We start from the raw sequence: 24,338 nt of genomic DNA, 5'->3' as shown, positions 1-24,338 counted from the left end.
GCAGAGCTCTGCTGGGGTTGCTAGGTAATGGGCAGAGCTCCGCTGGGGTTGCTAGGTAATGGGCAGAGCTCTGTTGGGGTTGCTAGGTAATGGGCAGAGCTCTGCTGGGGTTGCTAGGTAACGGGGCAGAGCTCTGCTGGGGTTGCTAGGTAACGGGCAGAGCCCTGCTGGGGTTGCTAGGTAACGGGCAGAGCTCTGCTGGGGTTGCTAGGTAACGGGCAGAGCTCTGTTGGGGTTGCTAGGTAACGGCCAGAGCTCTGTTGGGGTTGCTAGGTAACGGCCAGTGCCTGCTGATTTGTTACATTCCAGAGTTTTTTCCAAACAGCTCATTTTCCAGGCAGACACCAAAAAAAGAAAAAAAAACCCAGGAACTTATTGTCAAAAACCGGATGGGTGTTTTGTTTTGTTTTTTTAGTGCCCATCCTTTTTTTAAGCAGCAGCAGAAGGAAAAACCCAAAGGGACGTTTGAAAACATGCAAAACGTGGATTTTTGCTGTGGAGGAAACTGCAGATGAAAATGTATGGAAGTCCATTGGAGCACATCCACCTGCGAATACTGGAGTCCTTTTCTAAAAATGCTTCTGCCTATTTTAATAGTTAAACTCCAAATATACCTCAGTGTGAATCAATGCACATGGAAACCATCTTGGCTCTACTGTGCAAACCTAAAGTCGTCCTTGTTGCCCCTCTTGGGGCTTCAGATAATCCAGGAGCGGGAAGGAAAATGAAAGGCCCTCCATGATTGGCTGCTCTGCCAGCCAATAGGACGTCGAGCATCACTGCACCTGAGTATTCCAGCTTCCTAAACTGCATTTCCTGCAGAATATTTCAGAAATAATCCAGAAACCGGCGGGGAACCGAAGCAGAACCTCTCATCAGTAACAAACGCTCGTCTTTTCGTTCTCTCCTGTATCATTTCTGTTCCTCTCCGGACTCTCCAGAGGTTTCTGGTCTTATCGCAGCCCAGCAGCGGGTCGGTTGGCACCGTTGGACCCGCTCGGCTCGGCCCGGCTCAGCCTAAAACATCTGTGTTTGTACCAGAGAGGAAGGAGGAATCTGTAGCAACATGGCTACCAATGCTAACAGGCTGAGCGGAGAAGATCTGTGACGCCAAAAGACTAAAAATAAACGAGTGTTTGTGTCGCTTTTAGCAACATGTTGCTGCTGGTTCTTTTTATAAAGCCAGTTAGCATTACACCGTCACTACCGTGCATTCCTGTTGGTGCAGCCTGGTGACAGCAGAGACAAACAGGAGCCATTAGCATCACGAGAGCTGAACATGGAATCAGGCGTTTATTTTATTCAGCTTTTTTTCTTTTCTTTTGGAAAACACCCACTGACCATTGAAGAGTGTGTGTGTGTGTGTGTGTGTGTGTGTGTGTGTGTGTGTGTGTGTGTGTGTGTGTGTGTGAGAAAGAGAGAGTGGGTTGATTCTGAGGAAACTGGGCCTCGCCTCTCCCTGACAGCTGGTGCCCTCTGGGTAATCTCCAGTCGTCCAATCAGAGGCCAGGATTAACAGGCCATTGTCTTGGCATGAGAAAGTGAGTGTGTGTGTGTGTGTGTGTGTGTGTGTGTGTGTGTGTGTGTGTGTGTGTGTGTGTGTGTGGTTGGAAAGGCCACTCTGTCACCAGGGATCATGTTGGGCCTGCAGTACAGCTGTGCTTTGGCAACAGAAACCAGTTTCACCAGATATTCACCATCATCGTCTGTTAACTTGCAGCTACTTTATTCATATTTGCTCTAATTTTTGGCAAATTTACAACAAAACAAAGAAGGGAGCCAAAATAAAACATTATTTTACGAACCACTAATTCACCAGAAGAAGGAATGAACTGAAACGACGTCTCTCTCTCTCTCTCCTGGTTCTTTGGTCTCAATTTGCAGCTTTTTTGAAAGTTTGCTTACAAAGACTTCATCACCTATTTTATTTGTTTTATTTATTTTGAATATTCAAAATGACTTCCAGCTCCAGTGTTAAATGTCCGTTAGAAATGAAAGCTTTTTGATCTCTGCGTTAACTTGCATTACGTCATAATCATCATATTACTTGTAAATGGCCACAGCAGGTGAGTGAAGCTGTTGGATTTTATTACGTTTAGTTCCTTGAGACACAGTCGGTGGTTTTTATTTTCACAGAACAGAAAAATCGAAATGAATTTATTCATCTGCTTGATGATCAAACATTAGTTTGGCCTTGTTTCATCTCACTACATCTCGTTTGATGGTTTTAATGCGTGATCCGGTGATCTATCTGCTGCAAAAACACAAAATATGAGTATTTTTGATTTAGTTTCCAGTGCAAATATGTTGGTACAGTCGAAATAATGCAAAACAAACTTACAAATAACTTTTTTTAGCAAGAAATAGAAGCTTGTTCTAAGTGCCAGTTCAATTAGAACTGGGTTGCTAGGTAACGGGTCTGTGCTTGGCTGGGGTTGCTAGGTAACGGGTCCGTGCTTGGCTGGGGTTGCTAGGTAACGGGGCAGCGGAATGTTCCACCAGTGGAACCAGAACTTTCATCAATATTAAAGAATTGTTGACTTAAAACAAGCTCCTATATCTTGATAAAAAGTTATTTTTAAGTTAATTTGTCATATTTCAAGTGTAACAAGATATTTGCACCGGAAACTAGACAAAAAAAATGCGGTAAGATTTTGTGTTTTTGCAGTGTGGCCATCTTTAATAAAAAGAAAAAAAAAAAAAAAAAACTTGCACTCTGCTCCTCTTCAATTTTAGTGATTTTTACGAATGTTTTTGTTTCTCCCACTTGATCTTGATAAGTTTTTGGTGCGTTTTGAATTCCAGCCTCCACAATTCGAGCCGTTTTCTGGTGCGGCTGTAAATCTTTATCGCCGAGCTGAAATAACCTCCGGCAACCGAGATCAGATTTCTCTACCGGCTTTTAAATAATATAAAATGACACACAAACCCAAATACTCAGAGCCAAAACAGCCAACCTGGCGCGGCTGAGCTGCAGCCTCAGATCTCCAATTAACCCAAAAGTGAAGTTATTTCAATAAGCTTTAGCAAACGCTGGGGTTGATCATCACGTGAAATAACTCCCCCCACACAATCCTCCAGCCGTAGACGTATAAATGCCAAAGCAGCGCCGACCAGCAGAGTTTAAACGTCCCTCAGTGACTTACAGTGAGCTCAGCTGGCAGCCGGTCCAGCGAGTGCGTAAGTGTGAGTCTGTAATGCATTTCAGCCTCTGCTCAAGTAAAACACAACGTCAACTTGGACTCTTTCAACAGTTTGGAGATTTCAGATGAAAATCTCCTCAGTTTCACTCTGATTGCTGCGTTTGCAAAGGACTTGATTGTGACTTTCGTGTGCAGGGAAGAAGTCATGCCGTCTTTCCATTGTGGAGCGTTTTCTTAGTCCGAAACTAATGAATGATTTAATACCAGCATGAAAAAAAAACTAAGGAAAACAGGGAAGACTGCAAGGTTCAGGTCCGGAGGACGGGAAGAACCGAGACGAGAGGCGGGCAGAGTGTCCAAAAATTACACTCCAGGTAGAGACTTCAGAATAAAATGACTCCAGCAAAAGTAAAAATACTCTTAAAAGTTCATAAACGCCACTCAAATAAATGTAATTAAATAAATGTAACTAGTTACTTTCCAACTCTGGAAGTTACTTTGTTTTACCACAAACCATGAAAATGTTGAGATTAAATTAAAGCTGTTAAGTTTTCATAAACAAAAGTAAAAGTAAAAAAATAAAAAAATTGTATTTTCCACAAATGTCTAAAAAGTTTTAAAGAAAATGAAACTAATAATTCTGCTTTGGTTTTTCATTGTGTGTAGAGAATCCAGATACTTTATTCAATTAAAGAGTAGAAACATTTCTTAATAAAATTACTCGAGTAAAAGTAAAAGTACTCCTAAAGTACATTTTAAAAAAGTTACTCAAGTCAATGTAATGGAGTAAATGTAACGAGTTGCTACCAAACTCTGAGGTTTGTAGACGGATCAGAGTTCGGTACGCGCCCAGTCCTCCCCAAACGAACCGGACTTTGACTGAACCAGACTTTGATTGAACCGGGCTTTGACTGAACCGGGCTTTGACTGAACCGGGCCGCAGTGAAAGCTGCAGCCTTCGTTCACAAACCAACTGAATTCCTGTTGTTTTGTAAACAACCTGAAACTTAAATCTCCCCGGAGGTCCGGCGGATCCCTCTGAAGACGAAGAGCCAGACGTCGTGAACTTTCAGCTCCCGGTTTCCACGGCGACAAAGTGACCCGGCACCTTTTCGCTCAGCACCAGCGCACTCATCATGGCCGTGGTGAGCCAGGCTGCGGACCCTGGCGCTGGTTTTTATTAAGGCCTAGCTAACATGACTCACTCCTTCCTCCTCCTGATGATCGCTGGTAACGGACGTGAAGCCCGCCGAGCCGTTCCTCTGATCTGTGACTCACAGCAGCAGCAGCAGGATATGCGGCCCGGCCCGGCCCGGCCCGGCTCGGCCCGGCCCAGCTTCATCGCCCCTCTGTGGCTCAACCTGAACAAAGCGAGCCACGTGCTGCACATCAAACAGTGTTTTTTAGAAACAGAAGAAGAGGAGAGTCATTACACTGGAAGAAATGAAAGTACTCTGAGCCCATTCTGACCACAAAAGGGATAAATTAGGGTTTTCCTTTCTCCACTCAAAGGCCCAATTCTTCTGAAAAGAACCCTTTAAGCCATGGTTCTGGTTTCTGTTGAAACATCTGATTTAAGAGACTTGAGTTATTGTTGAGGTGCTGCACACCAGCAAAGATCCAGTCCGTTTGCCTTGAAAGTTCAGTTTGTTTGGAAAAAGAGGGAAAGATTGAAGATATGAAGTTATTTAAATTATATTTTATATGTTCTGTTTTAATTTATCATTGTACCGTATTTTCATTTTTATAACCCGTCGGCTTAAATGCTACAATCTGGTACAAATTATTACGTTTATGTTGAACTTGTGCCTTTCAAAATAAAGTTTATTATTAACCAGGAGGTGGACTACAGCACACGGCATTCTGGGTAAATTTAACCAAATAAACACGCTAGGCTAGCGCTAGCAGGAGAAATGGCTCGTTGCTTTTTAGCAAAAACAGAAAAATCCGTTAAATCTGACGCCACTCCATTTTTGTTTACATTTCGTGAAACAGGAAGTTGAGCTCAGAGTCTTTTTCAGAGGTCATGTCGTTTCCTGCGGTGGTTCTTGGTGCAGCGCCCCCACAGGCGAGGAGGGGAACAGGTTTTTCAAAGGCTTGGTTGGTTTGACTCGATGTGAAAGAGAACCAAGCAACTGAAAATGCAACAAATGCTTCGGTTTTGGTCCCAAATCAAACCGAGTCTACCAGACTAAACCCCAACCCGCCTTAAAAAAATCAACATAATTCCATAAATCACATTATAAAGGCAAGACTCGGCTCAAATATGAAACGTTTTCTTTGGTGTTTGCAGCGCTTTCCCTTAAAAACCAAACGTTGTCTCCAGTTTTAATACCAAAAGTCTCTCAGTTTCGGATGTGACAAACAGCGCGGACGTCCCAGCAGAGTAAACCCGCCTTCCTGAGCCGGTTCCGGTTCTCTGATTGGTCGGTGAGCTCCACTCAGCCTGTGGCTACAGCGGCTGGTGAAGACGACTCGGTCCTGCTGCCTGTTAATTGCATCAGTCAGACCACAATTAGTTTCCAGCCTCATCCAGCAAGAGGCAGATAGACTTTCCAGAACTTGCGTCACTTTTTGGTAACGACAGATTACTTTTCTTAAACCTTCCGGTTACTTTCTGAAAACTTACAGGACACTTTATAGTATATGCAGGAACATGCAGGTTACTTTCCAGAACTTGGAAGTTATTTTTTCCAGAACTTTCATTTACTTTCCAGAACTTGGAAGTTATTTTTTCCAGAACTTTCATTTACTTTCCAGAACTTGGAAGTTATTTTTCCAGAACTTTCATTTACTTTCCAGAACTTGGACGTTATTTTTCCATAACCTACATTTACTTTCCAGAACTTGGAAGTTATTTTTCCAGAACTTTCATTTACTTTCCAGAACTTGGAAGTTATTTTTCCAGAACTTTCATTTACTTTCCAGAACTTGGAAGTTATTTTTCCAGAACTTTCATTTACTTTCCAGAACTTGGACGTTATTTTTCCATAACCTACATTTACTTTCCAGAACTTGGAAGTTATTTTTTCCAGAACTTTCATTTACTTTCCAGAACTTGGAAGTTATTTTTCCAGAACTTTCATTTACTTTCCAGAACTTGGAAGTTATTTTTTCCAGAACTTTCATTTACTTTCCAGAACTTGGAAGTTATTTTTCCAGAACTTTCATTTACTTTCCAGAACTTGGAAGTTATTTTTCCAGAACTTTCATTTACTTTCCAGAACTTGGAAGTTATTTTTCCAGAACTTTCATTTACTTTCCAGAACTTGGACGTTATTTTTCCATAACCTACATTTACTTTCCAGAACTTGGAAGTTATTTTTTCCAGAACTTTCATTTACTTTCCAGAACTTGGAAGTTATTTTTCCAGAACTTTCATTTACTTTCCAGAACTTGGAAGTTATTTTTCCAGAACTTTCATTTACTTTCCAGAACTTGGACGTTATTTTTCCAGAACTTTCATTTACTTTCCAGAACTTGGAAGTTATTTTTCCAGAACTTTCATTTACTTTCCAGAACTTGGAAGTTATTTTTCCAGAACTTTCATTTACTTTCCAGAACTTGCAGGATATGTTTTGTGTAACTTACAGATTTCTTCACCAGATCTCAAAAGTTGCTTTCTATAAGTTACAACTGGCTTTCCCTGAACTTTCATGTTTCTTCTGTTGAACACACAGAGGAAACTTTTTACCAATATTTCTTTTGAAAGCATTTTAAATTACACATCTAGGAAATGACTTTGTGTCTGCAGCTTAATTCTCTGTGTTTGCATCCTGGTGGATGGAAGCAGCACATAAGCAGGGAAACATCCTCGACTCCCTCTGAGTCATAAAGACACAGACATCTGTGCTGCCAACGGAGAACAAACGCTCATCCACAGCCGACGGTAAACAGCCGGGAATCCCCGGCCTCCTAAACCTTCCCCCACAGAAAACATGCAGTTTCTGTCCCACTCAGGCAGATTCTACCGTTTTACAAATGATTACAAATCAAAATGTCTCCATAGAGGAAGAGGGTCGGAGCCACTGGACCAAAAACTGAATCACACTTCAATTTACCTGTTTGTTAAGATTACCAGTTTAATCTCACAATTCTGACTTTTCTGACATTTTTCATAGAATAGGCTTTTTTTTCTCAGAATTTTGATTTTTTATAACTTTTTCCCCCCCAGAATTTAGAAATTTTCTTCTTAGAAATCATATTTTTGGACTTTTTTCTGATAGTTTTGGCTTCAGTCTCAGAATTCTGACTTTCTTTTGACCTTTTTATGACGGTTTCTCATAATTTTGACTGTTTTTCCTCAAAATTCTGATTTTTTTTTCCCCTCCGACTTTTAATTTCTCATAATTTTGACTGTTTTTCCTCAAAATTCAGATTTTTTTTTTTTACTTTTTTCCCCTCCGACTTTTAATTTCTCATAATTTTGACTTTTAGCTAAAAATGCAAATTCTTAATCTCAGAATATTAAAGTCATAATTCTGTTTATCCTCCTTACTGTGGAATAAAATCAGACTTAGTTGAGGTATATTTTCTCGTTTCTAAGGTTTCTGCAGCAGCAGGAACACATTCCGGATCCTGAAGCAACAACAAACATGAACATTTCACCATATCTGCAGAGAACCGCGAGAGGGGAGGAGACGTGACGGAAACGCCGCAGGTCACATGTTCACAGGTACATGATGTTCATCCCTGCTGGGCCGAGACGTTCAGCTTTTCCCTCCCAGCACAAACAAGCATCTGGAGAAGAAACGGCAGCCGATCGGTGCAGAAGCAGGCGGAGGAACCTGCAGGAGCGGAGATGTCAAAACGGAGCGACGGCAGCAGCAGACGGAGACAAACGGAGACGGACAGAGCGCCGTGCTGGACGGGAAGCCTCTGAGGAACCTGTCACAACAGAGCAACGTCAGAAAAACGGAGACGGCAGCGAGAAACCGAGACCGAAAAACAAACCCGGCGCGAGCCGAGCGACTCTTGCATCTGATTTTCATTCGCTCGTTCACAGCTGCCTTCGTTTCTACACAAAACAACGAGGAGCATAGAAAACACCCAGCTGGCATCAGAGTCGGTTAGTGACTGCTTACATTTACTCAGCTGCACCCAAATTACTGGTAGTTTTATTTTCTTTAACAGTTTTTAGACATCAGTGGAAATTCGTGCCGTTTTTTCACTTTCTGCTTTTGAAAACTGCAGCATCTTCAAATTAATTCAACATTTTTCTTACTTTGCGGTGAAACAAAGTAACTTTCAGAGTTAAATAGTTACTGAAGTAACTTTTCTTAAAAATGAACTTTGGGATATTTTCACTGCGCTGCACTTTGAGTCATTTCATGCTGGACTTTATACCAACAAACATGTTTTAGCCAAAAACTCACCAAACTCCAACCTGCAGTTTCTGTTCAAGTTTCTTAAGGTTTTTAGTGAAAGAAACAGATTTGGGAAAATATTATTTGGCTGATTTTATTATTTTTATTTATATGAATTATTGTCATTTTGATTATAAAAATACCAAAATTTCCATATAACTTTATATTTTGCTCCGTCTGATGATGTAATTCTGCTCTTCCTGAGTTCAGTGTTTGGGTTCCTCAGTGTTTCAGTGTTTGGGTTCCTCAGTGTTTGGGTTCCTCAGTGTTTGGGTTGCTCAGTGTTTGGGTTGCTCAGTGTTTGGGTTCCTCAGTGTTTGGGTTCCTCAGTGTTTGGGTTCCTCAGTGTTTGGGTTCCTCAGTGTTTGGGTTCCTCAGTGTTTCAGTGTTTGGGTTCCTCAGTGTTTGGGTTGCTCAGTGTTTGGGTTGCTCAGTGTTTGGGTTCCTCAGTGTTTGGGTTCCTCAGCGTTTGGGTTCCTCAGTGTTTGGGTTCCTCAGTGTTTCAGTGTTTGGGTTCCTCAGTGTTTGGGTTGCTCAGTGTTTGGGTTCCTCAGTGTTTGGGTTCCTCAGTGTTTGGGTTCCTCAGTGTTTGGGTTGCTCAGTGTTTGGGTTCCTCAGTGTTTGGGTTCCTCAGTGTTTGGGTTCCTCAGTGTTTGGGTTCCTCAGTGTTTCAGTGTTTGGGTTCCTCAGTGTTTGGGTTCCTCAGTGTTTCAGTGTTTGGGTTCCTCAGTGTTTGGGTTCCTCAGTGTTTCAGTGTTTGGGTTCCTCAGTGTTTGGGTTGCTCAGTGTTTGGGTTCCTCAGTGTTTGGGTTCCTCAGTGTTTGGGTTCCTCAGTGTTTGGGTTCCTCAGTGTTTGGGTTCCTCAGTGTTTGGGTTCCTCAGTGTTTCAGTGTTTGGGTTCCTCAGTGTTTGGGTTGCTCAGTGTTTGGGTTGCTCAGTGTTTGGGTTGCTCAGTGTTTGGGTTGCTCAGTGTTTGGGTTCCTCAGTGTTTGGGTTCCTCAGTGTTTGGGTTCCTCAGTGTTTGGGTTCCTCAGTGTTTGGGTTGCTCAGTGTTTGGGTTCCTCAGTGTTTGGGTTCCTCAGTGTTTGGGTTGCTCAGTGTTTGGGTTCCTCAGTGTTTCAGTGTTTGGGTTCCTCAGTGTTTGGGTTCCTCAGTGTTTCAGTGTTTGGGTTCCTCAGTGTTTGGGTTGCTCAGTGTTTGGGTTGCTCAGTGTTTGGGTTGCTCAGTGTTTGGGTTGCTCAGTGTTTGGGTTGCTCAGTGTTTGGGTTCCTCAGTGTTTCAGTGTTTGGGTTCCTCAGTGTTTGGGTTCCTCAGTGTTTCAGTGTTTGGGTTCCTCAGTGTTTGGGTTGCTCAGTGTTTGGGTTGCTCAGTGTTTGGGTTGCTCAGTGTTTGGGTTCCTCAGTGTTTGGGTTCCTCAGTGTTTGGGTTGCTCAGTGTTTGGGTTGCTCAGTGTTTGGGTTCCTCAGTGTTTGGGTTCCTCAGTGTTTCAGTGTTTGGGTTCCTCAGTGTTTGGGTTCCTCAGTGTTTGGGTTGCTCAGTGTTTGGGTTGCTCAGTGTTTGGGTTGCTCAGTGTTTGGGTTGCTCAGTGTTTGGGTTCCTCAGTGTTTGGGTTCCTCAGTGTTTGGGTTGCTCAGTGTTTTTGTTCCTCAGTGTTTGGGTTCCTCAGTGTTTGGGTTTCTCTGTGTTTGGGTTCCTCAGTGTTTCAGTGTTTGGGTTCCTCAGTGTTTGGGTTCCTCAGTGTTTGGGTTCCTCAGTGTTTGGGTTCCTCAGTGTTTGGGTTTCTCGGTTCCTCAGTGTTTGGGTTTCTCTGTGTTTCAGTGTTTGGGTTTCTCAGCCGACAGGAAGTGAGATGTGAAGCTTTAACGTAAATCTCGTTAAGCGGATCTCCTTCGTCTGCGGATTAGCCCGGGTTAACGGCCACCTTTGATCAGATTAACAGCGCCGCCTCAGAAAAGCGTCGCTCCGAACCGAGTCGCCGCAGGAGCAAAAGGAAACGGACCATCAGATCAAGATTCCTGAATCAGAACAGTTTGAGTTCGACCCGCTGAGGACGCCGATGTTAAAGCTTCTGTTGGACCGGCGCCGTCCAAACTTCCTACCATCTCAGAAGAAGTTACCTTTTTAATTTTAATCTCAAAATTCTGACTTTTTTCAACCTTTTTTTCGCAGATTTCTGACAAACCTTTTGCCATTAGGGCCAAAATGGTGGAGCTGAGATCTTAATTAAGACTGGAAAATGTATTTCTTTAGACATTTATTTTCTATCTCTTAAATAAATATACAATATTTTAATTTAAAAAGTCATCCAATTTTTGTACAGAATGATATTGTTGACAGAAATGTAAACAAGGTGTTGCACAGTTGCTATAATAAATGACAGGTAAATATTTTCTTTACCCATCATTTATATTATATTATTATTATTAATAATAATTAATTTCTTATATTTTTACGCTGGGCAGTGCTTGCTATTTTTTTTAGCAAATACAATCAATGAAAACAAACAATTTAATAAAAGAAAGAAACAAACAAAAAGGTTTAATGTGTCTTCAAAAATTTCTCTGAGGGACCAAATAAAATCCTCCAAAGGGCCACAAATGGCCCCCGGACCACACTTTGGCCATCCCTGTGTTAGACGCAGCAAACAACAAAATAAACGAGAATCAAACCAAACACACTTTTACAACTCAAGCAAATCGTAATGGCAGCAGAAAAACTGTTTATCTCCAGAGACTCGTCTTAAATCTCAGGATGTATTAACTGCGTTTCAATTCCCCTTCGGCTCCGAGCAAAATGTTCCAAACGGCGCGATAGAAGAAGCTCCGACAATGAGACAAACAGACGAGGAGAGGGATGAATTCATCAGCTGACATATTAATAACCCAGAGGAACCCAGACCTCAGAGAGGCTTTATTAGAAAGCTGGGAGGAAAGCAGAGGCGACCGAAGACCGACCACTGGACGGAGACGGAGTCGGGACGGAGACGGAGTCGGGACGGAGACGGGACGGTGTCCCGACGGCAAAAACTTAATCTAGTTTAATAATAAAAAATATTTATTACCCATTTTAAAAACAGAGTTTCCAATTCCTGCTCAATATTATTTTCAGGAAAATTTGGTTAATTTCGTAATATCTGCCTGTTTGCACCACACTTGGCTCCGCCCCTCACTGAGTCCAGGCCACGCCCCTCACTGAGTCCAGACCACTCCCCTCACTGAGTCCTGGCCACGCCCCTCTGTGCGTCCTGGCCACGCCCCTCTGTGCGCCCATGCCACGCCCCTCTGTACGTCCTGGCCACGCCCACTTCTGTGAAATTCGTCATTATTAGCCTGAGGGGGCGGAGCTACACGGGTTTAGTTAAACTTTAAAGTGTCATAATAAACAATAAATGATGGTTATCATTTCAAAATCCAAATGTTCCCAAGTCGTCCTAATCCGAACCAGCAGCGCGATAGAAACTAAAAGTTCTGATCCGTTTCCAGCTCCATTCTGCTGCATGTTGTTCATCAGCGTTCGATCCGGGTCACATGTGGAGCAGAAAGATCAGATCAACATGGCGAACGGCCACCAAGCTCACAGCGTCTCAGGCAGCTGGGCAGATGTTGGTGATGTCATGAGAGGCTCTTCCAGAAACTGAGGAGCGTGAAGTCAATGAAGTGTGTGTGTGTGTGTGTGTGTGTGTGTGTGTGTGTGTGTGTGTGTGTGTAAGACTGCATGTGCTGATGTAATCAGGCACAGTAAGGAAACTTGGACCTGTTCTCTGCTGCAGTCGACCAAGTCGTCATTAAGAAGAGAACAGGACACGGAGGAGGAGGAGGAGGAGGAGGAGGAGGAGGAGGAGGAGGAGGAGGAGGAGGAGGAGGAGGAGGAGAGGAGGAGGAGGAGGAGGAGGAGGAGGAGGAGGAGGAGGAGGAGGAGGAGGAGGGTCAGTTTAAAGACGGGATGATGAGGATCTGCACCATGTGAAACGTTGATGTAGATGTGAGTTCATTGTCCTTGCAGAGTTCGGCTGCTGCACACAAACCTTTGGTCCATTTGGAAAAAACATATAAACTCAGAGTTAAGGTGGACAGCTGGGCTCTGCTGCCCTCAAACATATAAAAAATGACCAAAAACCGCAAAATATTCTGACAAAAAGAAGCGGCCCGTGTGAAAGGCTTAGGAAACGTTTACATCTTTTGTTCAAAATCATTCTAAGATAATAAGACTTCAATCTGCTCAGCTCAGAATGAGCCGTTTCAGGGCGTCTTGTCACTTTAAATCCTGAGGAGGTGCTGCTGGCCACCTGTCTATAGCAAACAGATGCTAAACTATACAACCACATGGCTTTGAAAGGCAAAAGTGGAGCCTCCTGCACAACTAACAAGAATGCAGCTGCGTGGTTTTCTGGATGGAAAGCCGACAACAAAACAGTTGTCCTTTCCAGCAGCCATTGTATGCAGTGCGTACAGCAGAAGAACCAGCTGACCAAACGTGCTGGAGCTCAGTTTGGGTTGCTAGGTAACGGGGCAGTGCCCGTTGACTCAGACTCGACAATTAGAAGGCTCTTTTTCCAGACACCAAAAAACAGCTGCGTGGTTTATATATATATATATATATATATATATATGTATATATCTTGATCTGCTTTTAGAAGCAGTAGAGACCCAAATAAAAGTACTAGAATGCAAAATGTGAAATTTGTGTAATAGGTTTATATAATTAGCATGAAAAAGCATAATGGAAACCCACTTAGCAAAAACTAACACCCACGTTATTCCTCATCTCCCACCTTTGGGGGTTCAGCCAATCAGCACCAAGAACAATGATTGAGCCGATACCAAAATGTGAAGTATGACCCACTTCGTGGTTTCTGGACGGCAAAACACTTGTCTTTCCCAGAAGCCATTGTACAGCGCATACAGAGCTGGGGTTGCTAGGTAACCTGTGGAGTTCAGCTGGCGTTGCTAGGTAACCTGTGGAGTTCGGCTGGCGTTGCTAGGTAACCTCTGGAGTTCAGCTGGGGTTGCTAGGTAACCTGTGGAGTTCGGCTGGCGTTGCTAGGTAACCTCTGGAGTTCAGCTGGGGTTGCTAGGTAACCTGTGGAGTTCGGCTGGGGTTGCTAGGTAACCTGTGGAGTTCGGCTGGGGTTGCTAGGTAACCTGTGGAGTTCGGCTGGGGTTGCTAGGTAACCTGTGGAGTTTGGCTGGGGTTGCTAGGTAACCTGTGGAGTTCGGCTGGCGTTGCTAGGTAACCTGTGGAGTTCGGCTGGGGTTGCTAGGTAACCTGTGGAGTTCGGCTGGCGTTGCTAGGTAACGGAGCAGTAGAACGTTCCCCCAGTGGAACTAGAACGTTTTCATACTAGAGAATTATTGACTAAAAACAAGCTGCTCTCTCCTGGTTATTTGTTATTATATTGGAAACACACAATATTTAGAGAGTATTAATATATCTGCACTGGCACCTAGAATAAAAATAATTGGTAAATGTTGTTTCCTTGCAGTGTAGAAGCTGTAGAAACCAAAACGGAAGAACCAGAAGAAATGCAACAAAATGTAACTTTTCACACCAAAACACCGAGCAGTGCTGAATCTTTCTTTCTTTGTAGTGAATCTTTCCTTCCATTCGCAGCAAACCAGGAGAGTGAAAACCCGGTTTCCTCCCCCGCCTCACCCCGCCCGGTCCTTTATCTGGTCCGGCAGTGACGGAGCGGCCGAGACGCGGGGAGAATCAGGCGACCCGCTTTAAAGAATAACAAAAGGACCTGGAAGAAAAGGCAGGAATTCCTGTGCACTGATGTAATTCCTCCGACCGGGAAGAGCTGCTTTCCCTCCATGTTCTCCGATCGCTGCTCCGGTTCTGGAACAATTTCTCTGTTTCTGCAGCCAGGAGACACTTTCATCTGCACTGTAAAACTTCACCGCGGCATGAAAAACGTTTAAACGTTCATGTTTGTGTGTAACGGTTCATTCCAGTTCAAACTGTATTTAAATTATCTCAGTTTTCTGATTGTGATCAATATCGCTGGCATTAATCTGGTTTATTTTTAAATCTCCACTGTGTGAAGGTTTCCAGAAAACATTTAATCACCTGAAACCAAACGTGTGTGAAGACGTTTTATATTCAGATCATTTTCATGAAACTTTTTAAAGAGTGTTTTGATAAAATCCACAAATAAACTGTTAAATATTAATAAACAGCTGACATAAACCACCACATTAAACAACCACACTTATCGTGATTGTTTTTGATTATTATTTAGAAATATTTTCATATTTGAACTGTGACTCCAACATGCTGCCACCTACAGGTGGGAGTCAGCGGCGAGTTAAACCCGACGCTTCTGAGCGTTTTTACGGGAATCTGTGAGAAACTCAGCTATGCTTCAGCTGAACCTCCAGTTTAAAGGAAGCCATTTTGTTTTACATGTCAATTTAGAAACGTCTCTTTCCTGTTGAGTTTTTGCGACAGTCGAGTGTCGCCATCGAGCCGAGCGGCCGCCGTTATTCGCTTCGGTTCGGCGACGCGGCGCGAGAAAGTTAAAAATTAATAAATGTTAAAGTAGAAAAATGTTCCGTTTAAAGCAAATGCATTTTCCAGCTTTTTCTCTCCAACATGTCCGCCTCGCCTCCTCTTCCTCGCCCCCTCTTCCTCGCCTCCTCTTCCTCGCCTGGTTGCCCAGGTGACCCGGCCCAGACAGCAGACAGCTGAGGAGCCGCCACGGCCGGCCGGTCGGCCTCTCCTCACATTTCTTCCTCCTCTTCCTCATCACAGAGTGAAATAAGTGGAAATCTGTGAGGAAGCATTTCAGCGAAACCTGTGGCTGAACATGAAGCAAGCAAAGAAACAAAGAAACTCACCAAATAACTAATGAAAAAAATGTAAAAAAGCTGAAAATTAGGTTAAAAATAAAGTTTCTGAAAATAAATGTTTGCTAAAACAAATTTTTTGTAGTTTATGTTTCGACAAAGAACAAAACCTCAACCCAGCAGAAATGGCAGATAAACTCATTTCTACGTCTATTTCTATATTTTTGCTGTAGTTTCACTAAGTTACTTCAAAATTCGTTTTTTTATTTGGGATATTTATTTACAAAATATAAAAAGTATTTTGCGGAAACTGAAACAGACTTCCTCCACTTCAAAATAAGAGCACGAATATAAACGCCTAACGAGCTGAAGAATTAATAAAGCAGCCAAATAAATTAGAATTTATCCCTGAAAAAAAAGCTGAGTGTGCTAAACGTTTTTAAAGCTAGCCAAAGCGCTAATCGCTAAACTAAAAATTAGCTCTGTTATTAGCGCATTAGCAGATTGTGCCGCTTCTTTCTTTTTGAAATGTTTCCTTTTTCATGTTCTAGAAAAACTTTACATTATATGTCAGGAAAATTTTTTAAAAAATTATCACAGTCTGATGTTTTACCAGAAAAAGCTAGCATGCTAGCATGTTAGCAGGAGCGCACTGCATCCGCCTTCATAAACACCTGAGCCCAAGCCTTCGCTTCGCACCAACAGCACAAAACAAAACAGCCAAATAAACGAGTGATTTAAAATTTATCCGTGACAATTACTCTACGGAAAGCTGAGGGTGGCAAACATTTTTAAAACTAGCCAAAATGCTAACCGCTAAAAAGAAACATTAGCTCTGCTACAAGCGCTTTAGCGTATTGTGCTACTTTCTTCTTTTCACATTTTTCCCTTTTGTTGTACTATTTCAAATTTACGTTATACACAAAGAAAGTTATGACATCATTTTTGTTCCATCACAAAAAGCTAGCATGTTAGCAAGCCGCTGCATAAACGTGCAGAAACACATGAGCGCACTCCTTCGTTTCCCAGCCAGGGTGGCAAAACTCCAACGTATGTCTGCGGATATCAGTTGGAGTGAAAACATGGCGAGTTCAGGTGAACAGGTGTCACTGAAGAGGCTCAACGCGCAGCAGCTGGACCCACGTGGCCCACTCAGGACTTCCCTGAGGATCACACACACATATCCCCGTCTCATGCCATTAAACGGCGACATCGCAGGAACCCTTTTAAACACTCACACACTTGTGGAAAGAATGCAGATACACACACACACACACACACTCGGCCCCCTCGGCTGTCCGGCTCTCTAGAAAGTTGCGGATCTGACCGTGTCACCACAGACAACTATATATACACACACCTAATCACTGTCACGCTCATCTGTCTTACACACGCCGCGTTCCTGTGTCCTCTGAGATCCGCGAAAGTAACCGGACCTCGTGTGAATTCCTGCTCCAGCCGAACGAGTTCAGCGCTGTCCTGGTTTTACCGACACCCTCACACATGCGGGGGACGTGGTGGCCATGAAGGCAGACATCTTTCTCCAACACTCCCCGAGTGACAGCAGCCACATAATGAAGTGGCACAGAGGGGAAGGAAGGCACACTCCCCGACTTTGACCCCTGACCTTCATCTCACTTGGTTTCATTTCTCATCTCTTCTTCATTCCCCACGCTGTAAGCAAAATGTTTTTGGTGAAAATTGCAGAAGACTTGCAGAAATGTGTGAAAAACATCGTTTAAAAGGCGAAACTGAAAGATCAAATGTTGAAGAGGGGAAGCGGCTAAAGCTCGTTGTGCTACAGTTAGCCAGTGTTTTTAGCTAATATGCCAAAGGCTGTGGAAATATCATGTTTCATCATTTTAAGTTACTCCACCTGCTGTGCAAGCAGCTGTTTAAGAGATGAAAAGCTAAAGTTAGCCAAAATGCTAACGATAACATACAGGCTATCATTAGCACAGTGAGCTAGAGTAATATAATCCTTTCTATATGTACAATTCCAGGCTACAGCTGGATGTAGCCACAAAGCTAAAACACTGATAGTAGCATGCTGGCTATCATTAGCATGGTGAGCCAGAGTAACATGCTTCAGTCATGTTAAAGCTAAAACGAGCTGTAAAGCTAAAGCTATCTAATGATAGCATGTAGGCTATCATTAGCATGTTGATCTGACATACAATATTTTAAAATCCCCTGTAAAAGCTAAACTTAGCTAAAATGCTATGATTAGCGTCACTAACATGTTGGCCAACATCTTCTCTCCAATCTCTGTTCATTGAAGCTATTATGCAAAAATTAGCTATAAAGCTAATGTTAGCTAAAATGCTACCGATGGTATGTGGGCTATCACCAATTAGTAATTAGGTTGCCATACCTAATTACCCATTGACCTATATTATTAGGTTAACTATTATATCAAAAGTAAAATTCTGGCAAAAAAAGTTTAAAATTTTCAGATTAATTTCAGAAAAAACTCAAATTTTTGAGCTCCAAAAAACTATACTGGAAAAAAACTGGAAATTTCAGTTTTGAAAGTAAAAACTATTACTAAAATAATCGATTAATCGTGATTAATCGTTTCAGCTCTGTAGTGGTTTTTAATGTTTTTATGTACAGGCTTCACCCCTTTACTCTTCTAATTTTATATTTTAACATCTCCTTAAGAATCCAGTTACTTATCTGATAAATAAATTAGTTGATGATTCTTTAAATAATTGATTAATCACGATTAATTGTTTTAGCCCCGTTGTGCTTTTTAATGTTTTTTTTGTTTAGGTGTCTCCACTTTACTCTCCTAATTTCATGTGTATCATTTTCTTGAGTTAATTATTCAATTTGTAAATTTACTCTTAAGTTCATTTTGTAGTATCTTCTCTCCACTTACCGATTAATAGATGATAGAAATAATCAACTAATTTAATAATCAATTAATCGTGATTAATCGTTTCAGCCCCGTAGTGGTTTTTACTGTTTTTATGTACAGATTTCTCTACTTTACTCTTATAATGTCATGTTTTTGAGTCTTTTTCTGCCTTTCTCCAGTTAACAATTCATTAATTAGTAAATTAGTCAATAATTATTTCAATAATCGAGTCACAACGATTAATCGTTTCAGCCTTGCTGCTTTTTTAGTATTTTTATACGCAGATTTCTCCACTTTACTCTTCTAATTTCATGTTTTTGAGTCTTCTTACTGTGTTTCTCCATCTTCGGCTCGTGTGTGTGTGTGTGTGTGTGTGTGTGTGTGTGTGTGTGTGTGTGTGTGTGTGTGTGTGTGTGTGTGTTACGAGAACAGAGTCAGCTGGTCTAAGCCTCCTTGTCCCCCTTGCTACAGCCTTAAATCCCCCCCAAATCCGACTCTGCTCCCCCGGGTGCCTCCAGCCGCCCTGTTACCCCGTCAGCTGCCCCATTTCTGCTGTCAGCATCTCTCTCTATCCGACTGTTTGTCTGTTTTTCCCTCACACACTGTAAACACTTTCTGGGACGTTGCGTTGACCTCCATTCAATGTGAACTACGTAAACCAAACGTGAACCTCATTCACATTGTGATCCCAGCGAGAAAGCCTGGCTCCACCAGGGTAGGTGTTGAGGCAGGAGGAGGGAAAAACGGAAGCATGTTCTGTTCCCTTCGTCGCGTTTCTGTCCCTCTGAGACCATTTCGTCTTTCGCACTCGACGGCTTTTCAGCTGTGAGCCACTTGGTGGACGTAATGAGCCAGACTTCATAAAGACGAGGCGAGGCTGTAAGTTCATACATCATCTTATGGCTCATCTGCTAGTTGCCCTCTTGACGACCCGGTTTGAGGAAAGCGTTAGCTTTAGTCGGACGTTTCAGTTCAGTTCAGTTTAATCCAAAATATTTCACCCGAATGCAACAAAACATCTGTGTGTGTGTTTGTTTGTAGTAGAAAGCTACAAAAACAGCTACTAACAGGAGCTAACTCCACTATGCATGCATAAAGTAGCAGTAGTAGCAGCATACTTGTTGAGGGAACAACTGACGCCCCTTCTCTGATGCCGCCCTGGGTGACTGCCCATGTGAAAACCCGTCCCGGGCTGCATTAGGGTCCCACCACGACGTGCCAACAGCTTAATTTCCAGGCAGCAGAGACGAAACTCCACAGCGACATCAACAGGCGCTGCTAACCAGCCTCGTTTGCTTTTGCTACACCGTTTGAAATCCCAGTCGTGCGGTCAGTCAGAAATGACGGCTTCAACTTCCTCCTCTGGGAATATTCTCTGTTACTTGAACTTTTGAAATATATTATAATATATAATAATATTCGGGCTTTAATCTCCTTTTTGTGTCCGATGGAGGCGAAAATACGGGAAGTTAAGGGGAGGAGAGTTTGTTTTGACCACGAAGCCACAAAAAGCCACAAACCAAAAAAATCCCAAACCAAAAAAATCCCAAACCAAAAAATAACACAGAACAATAAACACATCCATAAAAGACGACACACATTTCTGCTTTCTGTCGATTTCATCCGTTTCCTCTGACTTCCTCTCGTTTCCCTCCTCTCTCTCGTCTCCGACGCGCCTTTTTCCCCGTGACTCACACAGAAACGCCGTTATCAATCAATCAATCAAATTTTATTTGTATAGCACATTTCAGCAGCAAGGCATTTGAAAGTGCCTTACATAATTAAAATACATAATTATGAGGTTACCTGCCTCACTTTATGGGCGTTTTCACAACTTTGCAAAGCGCGGCGTGTGTGAAGAGGAGCGCCAGCGCGATTCTTCCTCCCCTCAGCGCCGAGCGCTCACCTCATGACATCATGTCAGGAAACCTGCGGCGCCGCCGCCGCCGCCACGCTCCGCTGCAGCTCCACTCAGCCGCTAAACAACCAGCGGAGGAGCCTACCTGCTGCTGCTGCTGCAACACCTGCTTTTCATTTCCAAGCCGATTAAACTTTGTGCTGCTGATGCTTGTCTTAGATTTCCAGTTTGCAGAGAAGAAACGTTCAGGGTTGCATGAATTCCCCATCAGTGACTCTGACTGCTCTTTAAAACGTGAGGATTATGGGGGAAAGACGGAAAGGTTTGCTGCAAACTTCTGCTAAACATCCCGAAAGATTCCCAGCAGCTATTTCCAGCCACCATCTCGGCTGAAGTCGAAAGATCTGAAATCTGACCAAACGTGCAACCTGCTGCATGCGACTGGCACAATGAAACCAGCCCTGCAGGAAACCAGCTTTTAACACAGATGTCAAAGTTTATCCAGCTGAAAGTTCATGAAACAGCCAGATAGATTAGCAGAATCCAGGGCGCAAAACGTTTTCAAAGTTAGCAGAATCGCTACAGTGCTAAAATCTTAGCTCATCGGTTAGCGCTGCAGCAGTTTCTCTTTGTGAAAGAGAAAACTGAGGTAACGTCATTTCCACACCGATTAAACTTTGTGCTGCTGATGTTTGTTTTAGATTTACAGTTTGCAGAGAGGAAACATTCAGGGCTGCATAAATTACTCTGACTGTTCTTTAAAATACGAGGCTGAAGAAAAAGGAAAGTTTGTTGGAAACTTTTGCAAAACATCCCAAAAGATTCCCAGCAGCTATTTCCAGCCACCATCTCGGCTGAAGTCGAAAGATCTGAAATGTGACCAAACGTGCAATCTGCTGCATGCGACTGGCCCAATGAAACCAGCAGGGACCCAATAAGTGCTGCTGTGGCTCATGTACCGGAGACTGACCCCACACACACACACACACACACACACACACACACACACACACGATGACACACTCTGAACATTTACTCAACAAAACTTGTCATCCATGGAGACCAGCATGCCTGGTCCTTTACATCATCATCATCATACAAAATCTGCTCTCCATTTGTTACAGCTGGGACTGCAGTGTGTGTGTGTGTGTGTGTGTGTGCGTGTGTGTGTGTGTGTGAGGGCATGTTTCTTGTCTTTTTTGCACGTCTGAGATCATGTTTGTTCAGACTTATGTGAGCTTGGCTTCGCCGTGAAGACGCAGAGCCTGAGAAACTGAAAACTGCGCAGCGTAAAATCGGGCCGAGTCGTCGCTAAACTCCTGACTGCGGCTCATTCCCGCATGCACCGACAGCGAAACCGCCCGAGATTCTCCCCCCAGCGTCACGTAAATCAGCACAGGAAAGACATAAAACTCTGGCTGCAGGAGACGCTTATTACTGCAGCTCAAACCAAACGTTGAGAGTTGGGGACGGGATCTGCCAACATCTCGAGGTCACGATGCTTCTGTGGTTCAGGACACATCGTATCACCAACAACTGTAAAAACAGTCAAAATAAAACTGCAGTTTTACGTGCTGCAATAAAAATTTAAAAAAACGTCACGTTTCCATTTTATGAATCTGCCAAACCAAGATGCCGGCATGTTCACGTTGCCCGAAACATGACGAGCAGCCAGAGAAATCATTTCTCTCCCACCAGGAACTCGGCAGAATCAAAAGTTTTCTCCTGCATTTCTGCTCGTGTTCGTCTTCCTCCCTATGAGATAATTGAGGCTGAAGCCAAATAAAACCTCACGCCGCCTGGGAACGGCCTGCGCCCTCTGACAGCTCTCCAAGCTTTGGGATTATAAACTCCGCTGCGGCTTTTTAACAAACCAACCAAACCACATGCAAAACACAAGAGCCTAAAATGCTTAAAAACACATTTATCAACTGAAACGCTCGAATGAAAGCGGGATGAAAAACATCCACTGGGCGAGTCAAACCGTCCTAAAGCTTCCTCTGTCGTGTTCTGGTTTTACTTTTCTGTAGCGTTAGCTTGTTGCTAGCTGACTGGTATCCAGTGGTTGACACCATTAGCTAAAAAGTTAGCTTTGCTAACCCTAAAGCCCTAGCCACGCACATTAGTTCTGCTAAATGCTAAATTGAACCATGTGCAATAAGGACAGCATGAGGCTCCAAATATAATCACATTATGTGATTTTTTTTGGATGAGCTAGCTTAATTAGCAGTAAAGGGACGTTAGCGCCCAGACGTTAGCAACTCCAGACGTTTTAGCTGTTGTTCATGTAAATGTTTTCCTCTGCACACGTCATTCAACGTGAGGAGAGGAAATGGAACTTCCTTCACTTCCCACTTCAAAATAAGAGCATAAATAGAAACTTCAACACATCACAAACTTTAATCGACTGGAAGTTTACAAAGCAGCCAAATAAATGAGCGCTAAACGTTTTCAAGGTTAGCAGAAATGCTAAAATACCAAATTAAAACTTTGTGCTTTAGCGGATTACACTGCAAAAACATAAAATCTTACCGAGCACTTTTTGACTAGATTCTAGTGTAAATATCTTACTTCACTTTAAAAAAAGACAAAAATAATAAAAAATAATAAATAAAATTAACCTTTAAGCAAAATGTCTCATGGATTTTAAGGAATTATTTTCCTAAAACAAAACCCTTCATCGTGCATCATGTCGTTTTTGTCTAAAGTGTGTTAAGATATTTACAGTAGAAATTAAATGCACTTGATAAGATTCAGCGTTTTTGCAGTGTAGTTGAAAGAGCTCTGTGGAAGAGAAAAGGTAAAACAGGTACTGTCCGTTTTCTAACTCCGATAACGTCACATTTCATCCAGTAAAACGTTCTGGGCGAATCCAGATCCGTCCGGCAGAACCGGGTCTCCGTAGGTCAGCAAGGTGCAGGTGTGGCGAAAACAAAAAAAGATGGGACTAATTTAGGAGGACGAGAAACAAGTTTCCACGAGACAAGAGGAGCAAACTGGTCTGAATGTTTCTGCTTCAGACAGACGACCAAAGGGGCAATTAGCAATCAGCTAAAACACCAATTAGCTCCGTGTCTTCCTCCCTCTGCAGCGAGTCAGACCAGCTGCATGTTCACCTGGCTCCGAGCGCCGCTGTGCGATCGGCGTGTCGCCGTGGACATGCATGTGAGCGCGGGGGGGCGGGGCCTGACTGGAAGTGTGACCTCATCTGCATTAACGACAACCACATGCAGAACGCTCGCATGATTTACGGCAACAGACGGCTGCAGGCTGGAGGCAGATGAAAGCTGGGAGAGTTGGAAGAGAGAGAAGCATTGATGAGACGAATCACGAGGGATAACCGATATCTGATGGGGGAGCAGAGCTGAGTTACTGAAGGTGGAAACCACACAAAGAGCGGATTCACAGAAAATCACGATCTGGGTGGACAGGATTTTATTTTAGCCAAAATTAGTCCTTTTCTTGCTCCACGGTGTCAAATCCACAACAAGAGATGAACCAAACTAATCGGCTGGGATTGGCCGATTTTCCATTCGATCGCCTCTGACTGGTGACTGAGACGTTTGGAAACGCGAAAACTTTCAAAACTCTGGATTTAAATGACCAACTCCCACCTGCAGGTGGCAGTATTTCTTCAGTAAGCTTCCGACTAACTTGATGTCAAATAAGGCCGAGGCAGTCGTTTTGGCTTTAACCTTTATGACTACGCATAAGCTAAAAGTCGCACAAGCTAAAAGTCGCACAAGCTAAACGTCGCACAAGCTAAACGTCGCATAAGCAAAACGTCGCACAAGCTAAACGTCGCACAAGCAAAACGTCGCACAAGCAAAACGTCGCACAAGCAAAACGTCGCACAAGCTAAACGTCGCACAAGCAAAACGTCGCACAAGCAAAACGTCGCATAAGCAAAACGTCGCGTAAGCAAAACGTCGCGTAAGCAAAACGTCGCGTAAGCTAAACGTCGCGTAAGCAAAACGTCGCGTAAGCAAAACGTCGCGTAAGCAAAACGTCGCTTAAGCAAAACGTCGCTTAAGCAAAACGTCGCGTAAGCAAAATGTCGCGTAAGCAAAACGTCGCGTAAGCAAAACGTCGCGTAAGCAAAACGTCGCGTAAGCAAAACGTCGCGTAAGCAAAACGTCGCATAATCAAAACGTCGCATAAGCAAAACGTCGCATAAGCAAAACGTCGCATAAGCTAAACGTCGCACAAGCAAAACGTCGCACAAGCTAAACGTCGCACAAGCAAAACGTCGCATAAGCTAAACGTCGCGTAAGCAAAACGTCGCGTAAGCAAAACGTCGCGTAAGCAAAACGTCGCATA

General features: G+C 43.2%; 2 protein-coding genes across 7 annotated transcripts in view; one reads left to right on the top strand and one right to left on the bottom strand.

Moving 5' to 3' along the window:
- The window catches only part of nova2 (NOVA alternative splicing regulator 2), a 104,515-nt gene that overhangs the window by 33,022 nt on the left and 47,155 nt on the right, over window positions 1–24,338 (bottom strand). The window lies entirely within an intron of this gene.
- Window positions 7,877–24,338, top strand: part of LOC145554569 (uncharacterized) — a 30,819-nt gene continuing 14,357 nt past the window's right edge. The window contains exon 1 of the mRNA XM_081614697.1: window positions 7,877–8,211. The gene's annotated coding sequence lies outside the window, so the exon portion shown is untranslated. The remainder of the gene's footprint in view (window positions 8,212–24,338) is intronic.

Source organism: Poecilia reticulata, chromosome 13, assembly GCF_904066995.2.
Source record: "Poecilia reticulata chromosome 13, P_reticulata-male-v2, whole genome shotgun sequence".
Lineage (NCBI taxonomy): Eukaryota > Metazoa > Chordata > Actinopteri > Cyprinodontiformes > Poeciliidae > Poecilia > Poecilia reticulata.
The sequence above is the reverse complement of the archived record's forward strand: the minus strand, read 5'-3'. Positions and strand labels throughout refer to the sequence as shown.